The sequence below is a fragment of the Stigmatopora nigra genome, chromosome 3 (genome assembly GCF_051989575.1).
Source record: "Stigmatopora nigra isolate UIUO_SnigA chromosome 3, RoL_Snig_1.1, whole genome shotgun sequence".
Classification (NCBI taxonomy): Eukaryota; Metazoa; Chordata; class Actinopteri; order Syngnathiformes; family Syngnathidae; genus Stigmatopora; species Stigmatopora nigra.
In genome coordinates, this window is record NC_135510.1 from 4109055 (window position 1) to 4121110 (window position 12056).

Below are 12056 nucleotides of genomic sequence, written 5' to 3' on the forward strand. Positions count from 1 at the left end.
ATATACCTGTGTATATTAAACGGCAAAATATGGTGCCATCTTTAGTTCTGCTATGGGGACCTTTGCTACCTATTATGTTTGACCTTATCTTTTGATATAGTAGTTTTCTTCACTTGACCCATGGTCGGTGGAATTTACCCAGGACAAACTGCAAAGTGGCTTCAAGAAGTAGCCCCAACCATATGGAATAAACAGCACATGTTCCTACAGTCAGTCCATCCAAGGATTAATCACGGTGACAAATCGTACTTGTAATCAAGGCCTTTATTTGAATATACAGACGCTTAGGCCTTTAATTCTTTTGGTCGTCGGCCAAACTCTGGGAAACAACAGCTTGGAAAGGGAGCAGTTGCCAAGAGCTGTCAGGCCAAGCGCTCCTCAAATAAACACCCCACTGAGCTCGCCATTACCAACAATAACATCAGCGCAATGTCACCGACATTCGCAGAGCATTCCAATAAAATGGCTGTTTCAATTTGCAGAGGCATCATTTAACAGATGTTTTTCTTTTTTTTTTTTATTCATATGAAATTAGAGTCACGCAATATGGAGAGACGCCGCAGCGTCCTTGCATTCCAAACCGCATGTTATTTCTTTTAGTGGAGGAAGCGTCAGTTTTCTCTTCGTAATAATCATTACACAATAATGAAATACGGCAAGTGAAAGGACCACTTCAGGATCCTTGCCGATGCCTTTATAGTCACAAAGCATCATATTTGCAGGCTGTGTAGTTTTATGAGTACAATGTTTTTCTGCAATTTGAAATGTAGAGGGATTTGTCTTGGTGGCATTTGTGCACACTGACAACAGGGATGAGGGAGCTGTGGGTCAATGCACTAGGTTGGTATAGTTGCATAAAAATATACAGAGAACCACACTTAGTAGACAAAAAAAAGACACTTTTTCTCTTACATTTTACAACAGATTAACATAGTTCATGGTCCTTAATGTTGGAAAAATTTACATGGTGTGCTTAGTATTTTTATTAGCCTTAAAGTTACCCCCAAATTCCCAAAAAGCACCATTAATTTCCAATAGGACATTTATAATGACATATTGAAATCTCATATTCAGTTCTTATTGTCACTTAACTTCGACAATACATTCTCATTAACCTTATTTTGGCTTTAAACTTGGTTAACCAAAAAAAATCTACAGAAATTCACTAAAAAATAACTCAAAATTAACAGATAAGTGAACCAAAATGAAAAAAAGATATATGTATAACTTTATACTATGGACCTCATGTCCACATTTTGGGTCATGTAAAGTCAAACTGTTGGTTTGTCAATATAAACATGTGATAAATAATTAAAATTGTGTTATATGATTAGTATTTATACACATTTATAATCAGTAAATAAAATGATGAATAAATCAAAACAAAAATAAAACTAAAATGAAAAAAATGGACTAAATTTTGGCGATGGTCTCCAACGAACTGTTGAAATTTTAGTTTTTTTCCCTTTGGTTTACAATATTTAACTCATTGCTTGCCTTTGACAATGATAGGTGTCCAATTCATGTAAAGTTGGAGAACGGACTGTGAATGCTCATGTTTGAGTGCCAATAGCAGCCAATGAGTTTAATGGATGCCCTTTAAAAGGTTAACATTTTTACTTTAATATTAATAGTCTTTAACGTCCTTTCAATTCCACATGTTTCCAAGTGCCAAGTATAAACGTGGAAGCTAAAACATTGCCTGTGCAGTTTCAGGAGAAAAAAAAAGGTTTTATCTCATCTTTTTGATAAGCGGAGCCAAAAGCTGCAGCACGGAATCAAACGACACGCACGGCACATTGCTAAAAGCTAATGAAAAATAGATTTAGTGTTCAGCTCGTTGCTTTATTTAAGGCTGTGTGAAGTGCCGTGTGAGAAAAGCCGAGCAGCTTGTGAGCCGTTCGCTAAGGCCAGCGGAGCGTTTTTGTATGTCGACGCCGTGAGCTTGGGATGCCGCGGCGTTCGTCCCGCCAAGGTATAAATAGACTATGGTGGTGACAACTCTGTAGTGCCATGAAGACCCCCATTAACAGCATGTTTCTGACACTGCCCAAGGGGGGAGGGTGGTTGTGCTGCACATCTTCCCTGACACTTTGCAACAGTTTAGGGCAAAAGAAGAAGCGAGCATAAATGTTCCTTAACATTTGATGCGAACAACCTTAAATGTGACAAAATCTCTTGTGAGGCCAAAAAATGGGCTGAAGGCACTTAAGGGGCCTGACGCTAGTGTTTTGTTGTGTTTTGTTTTTATCTCAGGGAGACAAAACATGAGGTGGTGGTGCACAGCACGGTAACAAGATGTTTGGTTGAATGAAATAAATCAATTGTTATGTTTAAAAAAAACTACGCGATTTTATGTGATGAATATCAAGTCAACAGGCCATCAAACCTTCCTTGTTTTTTTGTTTTGTTTTTTTTAGACGGCAAGCTCATCATTGCCCAAGGAATGTCGTTGACGTTTTTGGACTTAAACGCAGCAGGACTCAAAAATAGAAACAGTGATGTCTATGGGAAAGAGGCAGGGCAAACCTAAACTGGTTGCCAACTAAAAGGTAAGTCAGAAAAATACAAACAACCATTCACTTGAGGTAGATGTGTTCGCCATTCTAGCCGGAAAGTAGTAGTGGTAGTGGTGGTGGTAGTAGTAGTAGTAGTGGTGGTAGTAGTAGTGGTGGTAGTGGTGGTAGTGGTGGTAGTAGTGGTAGTAGTGGTAGTAGTAGTAGTGGTGGTAGTGGTGGTAGTAGTAATAGTAGTAGTGCTGGTAGTGGTAGTAGTGGTAGTGGTGGTAGTGGTGGTAGTAGTAGTAGTGGTGGTAGTGGTGGTAGTGTTTGTAGTGGTAGTAATGGTAGTGGTAGTGGTAGTAGTAGTAGTGGTAGTAGTAGTAGTGGTGGTAGTGGTGGTAGTAGTAGTAGTGGTGGTAGTGGTGGTAGTGGTAGTAGTGGTGGTAGTGGTGGTAGTGGTAGTAGTGGTAGTAGTGGTGGTAGTGGTGGTAGTGGTGGTAGTGGTGGTAGTGGTGGTAGTGGTGGTAGTGGTGGTAGTGGTGGTAGTGGTGGTAGTGGTAGTAATGGTAGTGGTGGTAGTGGTGGTAGTGGTAGTAATGGTCGTGGTAGTGGTGGTAGTAGTAGTAGTGGTAGTGGTAGTGGTGGTAGTAGTAGTAGCGGTAGTGGTGGTAGTAGTAGTAGGGGATTGTATTATTCATCCATAGTATTTTCATACATTGATTAACCAATATTGATCCGTATATGAGTTGCATCCGATTATGAAGTGCGCTTTTAAGAAAATGTAGGTATTTTAGATGCGTCTTATATTGCGGAAAATACATTGCTTCTTTTACCTACCTAAAAATATTGTTGCTTTCTTCTCCTTGCTAAATAAAATTCCCCTCCCAGTAGTGTGCTACTACCCAATATGCTCTTTATTGAGCTTGAAAGACAGGAACAGTTTGTTTTTGCTGTCAAATAATGTATTTCACACGTACACTCACACACACATTGGTTGTCACCATTCTAAAAAGACTCCTGTTAAACTCCTCTGACAAACACACCGTCTCACGCGCGTGTGGTCATAAAAGGCATTCATTTTCCATAATTCACTCTTTATGAAATTTTTATTTGACTTCTCTTCATATCCTCCACGGCTGATGAAAGGTGCCAAGCCCAAACGTATAGTTTTATAATAGATCATTGAACTCCATTCGTCGCTGGAGTGTTGCTAAATTACGGTTATAATTCAGCACCTCACACCTTGCTACGGCAGCAAATTACACACCGATTGCTCCGCTGGGTTTTTCATGAAGTGATGAGCTAATGTGTAACCCAAGGCGAACGCAGAATTGCCAATAAGTTTGGCTTAAAATGATGTTTTGGAGATAGTACAATTAAGAGTGTTGTTGTTATTGTGCTTCAAGGGCTGTAGTGTACAGTGTATTTTTCCTTCGACTGTTCTATAAGCGCAGCAGCCAGTTTCCTGCAAGATAGCATGCTTTTTATTTTTTTTGCATTCTTAATCCCTCCAGAACGATGCCTCCTGTCTTTCTTCATTGTTTAGCATATTCACATATAATGGCTAGGCGAGTCCAATTAAAACTAAAGCAAAGACTTGGACAAAAACCAAGTGGATCCGTCTAAATTACAGGAAGTTAAAGGAGTTAAAATGGGAAGTAGAAGTGCACATTTTTAGAGAGGAGGCCAGCGTGTGCCGCTAAATGGTTCCAGCACTCTGCCAAATGTAAACAGTATGAGCGTCGAGGGAGCGTGTGCAGGAGCTCTGCCAAACTTTTGTAACAACTGACAGTAAACTGCTATAAATATATACAGTCAATGGATACGTACACCAGTAAGCAAACATAGACCCACGAATGACTGCTGTTTACTCTTAAATTGAGAGCATGCAATACAAAAAAAATAAAATAAAATAACAGCCCAACGCTGTTTGTTGAAACTACCATGTTTTCCGTACAATAAATCGCAATTTTTTTCGTAGTTTGGCTGGAAATGCGACTTATGTCTTGTAATTTTTCCGCTCTAACCACCAACAACTTGTAATATTTTTATAGTTATCCACAAAAATGAATATTTTACGTTAAGAGGTGCTTACTTTGTCCGCTGTTCCCTATTTACCTATAACTATCTATTTACTTACTTCCCATTTAGATTATTTTCACGACTATAAGGTGCACTGCATTATAAGGCGCACTGCATTATAAGGCACACTGCATTATAAAGCGCACTGCATTATAAGGCGCACTGCATTATAAGGTCCACTGCATTATAAGGCGCACTGTATTAAAAGGCGCACTGTATTAAAAGGCGCACTGTATTAAAAGGCGCACTGCATTAAAAGGTGCACTGCATTAAAATATGCACTGCATTAAAAGACGCACTGCATATAAGGTGCACTGCATTATAAGGCGCACCCTCAATGAATGACACAATTTAATTTTTTTCCATATATAACGCACACTGGATTATAAGGCGCCCTGTCTATTTTGGAGAAAATTTAAGACTCTTAAATGCGCCTTATAGTCGTGAAAATACGGTATATTTACCATTTACTAAAAACTGGAGTTTTCCTTTCGCTTGTCGTCAACTGTGAAAATCTATAGCAGGGAAGAAAATGGTTAACAAAGAAACCTAATATGGGGGAGTAATGAACTACCCTGAAAAGGAAAAAAAACAGGCAACACGCAAACTCAATACAAAAAGTTTATTCTCGGAAGCTTTGATGTTAAGGCAAATAAAGTAAAATCCACCTGGCTGGTCCGAATGAAAAATAATTATAAAACATCAAATAAATACACAGACGAAGACTTGTTTTCAGGTGCTTTGATGGGCCGATGGAGTAAAACTGATTGGAAAAGTTCCTGTCAGTCAAAAAGCTAAGGTTCTGGGGTATTTTTTTCTCCTACAAGTATATTTCTACAATTTGAGTATCACATACAGTGTCTAAAAATATTGAGAGTCTCTACACATTGGCCAACTCGCTTTTGAAGCAAATAAAGAGTCTATTACTCGTCTGGCTGTCAAGCCGCGTACAGAAAGATGTCAACCAGTGAGGCGGGTTGCATCCATTGTTCCGCACTGACGGGTCATTTGCAACAATTCAGAGATAAATTGGCGTTCTATTTTTGGGACCCAGACGGCCCCAACCTGCACCCGGCCGCCCGCGAGCGCTCAGGCCCAGACTCTTACTGGCCCGTCGTCTGGTCTGGTCGCAGCGGCTTCCTTCAAGCGTTCCTGCAAGTTAATAAATTCTGGCCCATCTGTTTCCATGCAGAGGCCCTTTAACATTACCGCCATCGCCCCCCGCCCCCTCTCTTTCTCCCCTCTGTGGACGTCTTTCTAATTAACTTCCCTCTCTGCATCTCTTTCTGCCCAAACGTGGAAGGAGGGGGGGGGGGGGGGGTAATGGAAGAAAATGAGAGTGAAAAAGCACCCGATCATCATGGCAAAGTAAACAATGCGATAACCTAGTTAGCCGAAGTGGATATTTTTGGAAGATATACTGGCGTTGTTATTAAAAGCCGCATAAAGGCTACTTAACCATGCAATAAAGACAAGGGGCATTGAGTGCCATAGTTTCACCTCTGTTTCGGAGAGGAGCACTAATTGCTAGTTGGGGAATCTAATGAAAACACAGCAGACAAATAATGAGGCAGCATAAAGATGGGAGAGCAATGTAAAGATGAGAATATAGGAAAAATCCACTTACAAACGCACCATGAAAACACCTGCCTGCCCTTTTCACAAGGTGAAACATTTTCAAACACTCATATTGTGAAGCATCTGTCCATCCACATACACCAGGCTGTATAAAGTATATTTCCAGTAACTGAACATTCACTTTCAATAGGGAATTGGTGTTTATAATACTTGGCATATTTAAAGCAACAGTGCCCCAAATCTACCATTGTTAGGATTTTCTTAAGAGTAGAAGCTTGTTGGATAAATAAAAATTGTATTTTATGGGGCACTCCATACTAATTATTTGTAAAAACAAAACATTTTAAGACTTGTTTTCTCATCTTTTTGTCAAAGATTGTCTATTTTTTGTTGCTTAAAAACAAAAAGTAAACGAAAAAAACTGCTTAAAAACCATCCCCATTGGACACTTTTACCATTGGTCACAGTGTAATTTCCTGAATACAGGATGAATAAAGTTATCCAATCCAAATCCAAAAAAGTTGAATGGATAAAGCCTGACAAACTTGTCAGTTTGCATCTGACTGTACATACGTGTGTACAATACTTGAACAAATACCTAAATAGAATATACCTAATCACCTAGATCACCTCAGCCCATTCTGAACTAACACCAACCCTTAATATTCCCTACTGACTGACTCCATATTGTCACTCTGAATCACTACTAGTGCCAAAACAGTCTTCAGACTGGTTGTCCTTTTGCATATGACTTTCCCTCCACATCTAAATAAAATCATCCACCATCCACCACATTAGATGTCATGGTGCCCCTGCCGTTTTTGCCATTAGCTGCAAATACATTGGCGGCATCCTGCCATGATGGCTCTTCAGCAAGAGCACCGACCGAGCCGGACAAAAAAAAAAAACTGGGGCATCAATAGCCAGAAGAAAAGAACTCGCCACACAAGGTTAGGAGTCCCCATTGCGGAGGGAATGTTAGTGATGTGTCTCCATTAAGCCATAATGCTATTGGTGGCGACGATGCCACTTTTTTATTGTGATGCAGTGTTGACTATTCATGGAGGCAGTGATGCTGCTGGCTTTGGGAGATTAGATCCCCGCTGTTCCAGGGCACCCTTGTAAGGGCCGCTTGTAATTTCCCAGCATCTACCTGGGCAGCAAAGTTTATGTGGCTCTTTATAGGAAGGGTTGCCAGCTGTGTGACGCCCATCCCACCCCTAGGGGGCGGAAACCTCTGAATCCATTCATAAAGTGCAATAATGATGCATGGTTGTCAGTCCGAAAAGAAGGCTGCTTTTGCAAGATACAAGGCTTCTAGCCAGTGGCAGCAATCTTTCTGACATGTGTTGGAAGCATTTGCATGAAGCCATGCATATTACATCGCTCTGACCTGTTGGCTAGTGCAGGAATTGTCATCATGGGTTGCAGGCAATAATAGTAAGTTACCACTGCTTGTCAAATGCCATCCTGCTTGTGCCATAATTTATGGGCACGGGACCATTATCTGGGGCCCCGGCGGGTATTTTGTGTCCTTCCCATTTTCAGCTCGAAGTCGCCAAGGAACCCCCGCCGAGGGAGCCGGGAGCTCAAGCTCGTGCCGAGAATCGCCTCCCCAAATTAATGTTTCACTTGCCTCCCACAAATTGATTTTGCAACAGCGGAGTCTTCCTGTAAACGAAAGATGGATGAATGCAAGGAGAGTTTATGCCTCTCATCTTGAAGGGCATGTTGCCCGCATTACCTCTGCCAAGCTTAAAAGTGTGATTGAAGGATGGTGTAAAGCTTCATACTGCATTCATTGAAAATGCATAGGCTCAGTGGGAAGTTAGGAAGTTGACTTTTTGATTGCCTTTCGAGAAATTGTTGGAGCTGATGACCCCATCTATTTTTAAATTACAAAAATGTTTTATTGGGTGCCTATTTCTCAGTTTCGTGGAGTTGGGACATTGTGTTTAACATTAATCAAATCAAAATACAATGACTTCTAATCCTTTTCATTCGTTTTTTAACTGAATTCACTACAATGACAAGATCGGCCATGTTGAAACAGATAGTTTATTATTTTTAGCAAATAAATGTCGACTTGGAACTTTTTATACATTCCAAAAGATGTGAAAGAATTATATTTATCACTGCGCTATATCCCCTTTTCTTTTAACATCATTCAATAAACGTTGAAGTGAGGACAGTAAACGTTAAAGCTTTTTTGTAGGTGGAATTCTTTCCCATTCTTGGATGATGTACAGCTTCAGCCACAGTCCAGGGTTTACATTTTCCTATTTTACGCTTCATAATGTCCAACTCATTTTCAACGGGAGACAGGCTAGATCAAGGGTGGGCAAACTTTGCGGCCCGGGCGCCACATTGACTTTAAAAATTTGACAGATGGGCCGGGTCAGCACAAGATACGATACATATAAAAAACTACATCCGTTAACAGTACATATGAAACATAAACAGAAAAAAAGGACTAAAGTATTAAAGTACTCATCACTCATCATTAAAGTAAAAAGTATAAAGTACAAAGTAAAGTAAAAAGGAATGTATTAAGGAATATTAAATGTAATTTAAAAAAAGATAGAGGGGCTGTAAAACACGAAAAACAAATATGAGTGGACAGAGCTACTGCCACTGGCTTCCACGTGACGCCACCATCTTGGCGAAGAAAAACAACAACATTATTTGGACAATGTCGGCTGGCCGGACTAAAAAGCCTAACGGGCCCGTATGTGGCCCGCGGGCCATAGTTTGCCCATGCATGTCTGGGCTAGATAGTACTACACTTTTTGACTGAGACCAGACCATGTTGTTGTAAAAATAGCAGACTCCCAAATCTGTATGAATTAATCAGCAATCAGTGTGTTTTGACGCAAGTTACCTATGCGATTGGAACTAACACTGCCATTTCAGTTTGCCTAAAAGTACGCAAAAAACATTCTATTATAATGATACTTGGTGTATCTTGACAAACGCATGCCTTTTTAAAACACCTATAAATGTTTCAAATTATGCCAAAAAAACAGATATTACAATATTGCTCCTTTAAATCATTCAGCCGTCTGGCAGTTTTTCCCAACTGGATAACAAGGAAAAATCATTTCAACTACAACAGTTTTACCTTTGATTCAAACCACACACTCCTTTCCCAATGAATTATTTACAAAATTTGAAAAAAATCTATGGAGAGTTAAAAGAAAGGATAAATCCTTACAATTCTGCTGTGGACCTGTGCAGAATTTCTATTTTTTTTTTTTTAGCAAACCACAAGAGTGAAGGCAAGTTTTCTAAGGCTTTGTGAACTTCTCTAATTTACAGCCAAACGGTGTTCCTACTAGACAGAACAAGCTACCCTGAAGCCTCACTGCTTTGATTTGTCTCTCAAAAAATCCCTGTTGTGAAAACTATCTGACTGACAATATTTCTAACAGTGCCCCACCTCTCACCCCAAGTCATTTTATCAGAATACAACTTTGACCTAGTTTGTTGTTTTATCGTTGAAGACTTTAACTACATAAAAAGTGAGAAATGTGAAGGTAGGGATTGTTATAATTGCAGTATGGACACACGAGAACAATGGACTAGGGAGCACTGGCCGAGCGTTGCATCCACTGTTGTGTCATGGCTGGGTTGTTCAAGGGAAACGAAGGGTCAACGACAGGGCAACTGAAAAAAGCCTGCGGGCCCGGTGAGTAACGTGAGGAACATCATGTAATCAAATGAGACACGGTCCACTGGTCCTGTCTAAACACAGTCCTGAGCCCACCATTTGCATCCTAATGATGTTTAGGAGTTAAACTGTACATAGCTAAGACTTTGTTTAACAGAAAGCCTAAGAAAAACCTTCTGTTTTGGTCTATAGACTTCTATTTTTATAAAGAAGGGACAGAATATCCCCCAGGGTTGATGCTTGCTATTAAACAGGCATTCTCATCAAACATCTGTCCCAAATACAGTATATGAGTCCATTATCCGCCGTTATATTCAAAGCAGAAGGCTGTAATCACCAATTGAATCCTTTATGGGGCTCTCATTGGAACCCTTGTAAATTTAAATCATTTAGACCTAACATGCTTATCGGAGTACATTACAAGACATTTGTACTTGTAGGGTAGTTTTTTGTTTCGTATCAGCACGTTTATTTATTTAGTTATTTTTATAAAGTATTGAAGAAAGATAAGGGTGTGAAAGGTTTTATGGATTTGAAACTAAGTAACTATTGGTTTGTCTATTGTGTTTCAGGACTTGCTGTATTGCTGTTGAGTTAATGACAGGCATGACTTAGATTAAATTATTATGCTGATTAGTTGCTTTTCTCAAATCCAAAGTTGAGTGTCTGTGCAAAATGATACTCAAGTCAAGTGACTTCAATGGGGGTTTGGACCAAGGGGATGTTTGGCGTGCTGTAATTCTTGGTTTTTTATTTATTTTGCCAGCAGAATGGGAGAGATGGTTAATTAAGACACACTCCAACTATTTTATTTTACGTGGTTTGTAAGTGAAGGTTTTTATAGTAGTTAACCATCATGTCTTTACATGGCTTTGACTCAGCATTTTCATATCGTGTTTGAAGGTTATTTCTTATTGTGCTCTGATTGTGCCCATAGAGAAAAAAAATGCCAACATTTCAAAAATGTTTTCATGCCAATCATTCTTGGTACGCCTTTTATGAACAGAAGCATATGGCAGTAATTTCAAAGTGCAAAGATAGAGCACCTTGATAGTTAAAAAAAAAACCTTCTTGATGTCGCTATCCATTTGTCAACTCCACGGCCCCGTGTTGGATGCCTTGTCATTATAATTATATTCTCGATTTTAATTGCCGAGTTATGAGGAGAGAAACACGACGTGTCGAGGGAATGAGCTATTATGAAGCTACAGCTGCTATTGTAGCAGAGGCAATAACCTAAAAAAAATACCAAATGGACATATGAAGTGATTGAAGTCCTTGTTTTGGAGTCATGCTTTGCATTCACTTTTAAAGAAAGCTGTCTATCTACCACATTTGCAATTTTCCATTTGCAATTCTGCCACAGTCAACGTTATGCATTTTAATACACATAAAACATGATTTACAGGCTTCTCATTTACAGCAGTATGTAAAAATACACAATTGCTACATCGTTCGTGAGTTTATGCTTCGCTTTTCAAGTTCAGCATAGTTTAATAAGACATTTTTTGTTTGTTTCATTAATATAATTTGCATAATACTCTAGTTTAGCATGATATGCCATTACGCAGCTCTCTTCAAGTATAATGATCTATGAAACAATCACAGAGTCAACAGTAGGACTTTATTCAAGCATACCTTTATAATAATCCTAAAATGGGACGTAATTGGCTTTTGTGTTTTGTTAATCTTGTGATGAGTACTGTTTTTTGTTTTGTTTTGTTTTTAATTAGGTGAATACAATAATCTTATATTTATGTAAATTGGTAATACAAATAGCATTGAATGTTTTCACCTTTTTAGTCAGTTAAATGTGTACTAGTTTAAAACATTAATTTATGATGTTACTGTGTCCATTTTTGGGATTATTGTAATTTATTTGCTGATATTATGAAGCCTACCACAATGACCAATGAAAAAAAATTCTGGGGCATCATTTTCTGTTTTTGCCAAGTTTTTTTGCTGAATCCTTATGCACATTTTATTTAAAATGTTGATTTGATTGTGCTTAACTCATTTGCTACTACTGACCCAATAGACATCCAACCCATTTGAAGTGGGAGGGCTAGAAAAAAAATGAACATCCATTCTCAGGGTTCCTCATAAAACATTTTTGGGTGGAATCATGCCATGTTTCAAAAACTAAATTACAAATGATGATCAAAACAATACTTTTGCTGTTCACGCTTTCACGCTTGGCAGGTGTAACAGCAGATTTACATACG

The 12056-nt window shown here is 39.1% G+C and overlaps 1 long non-coding RNA gene across 1 annotated transcript in view; it reads left to right on the forward strand.

Annotated features, from left to right (window-relative positions):
- LOC144194558 (uncharacterized) overlaps positions 1-2554 on the forward strand; it is a 195993-nt gene extending 193439 nt beyond the window's left edge. Inside the window, exon 4 of the long non-coding RNA XR_013325914.1 lies at positions 2421-2554. This is a non-coding gene — a long non-coding RNA (uncharacterized LOC144194558). The remainder of the gene's footprint in view (positions 1-2420) is intronic.
- The last annotated feature ends 9502 nt before the right edge of the window (positions 2555-12056 follow it).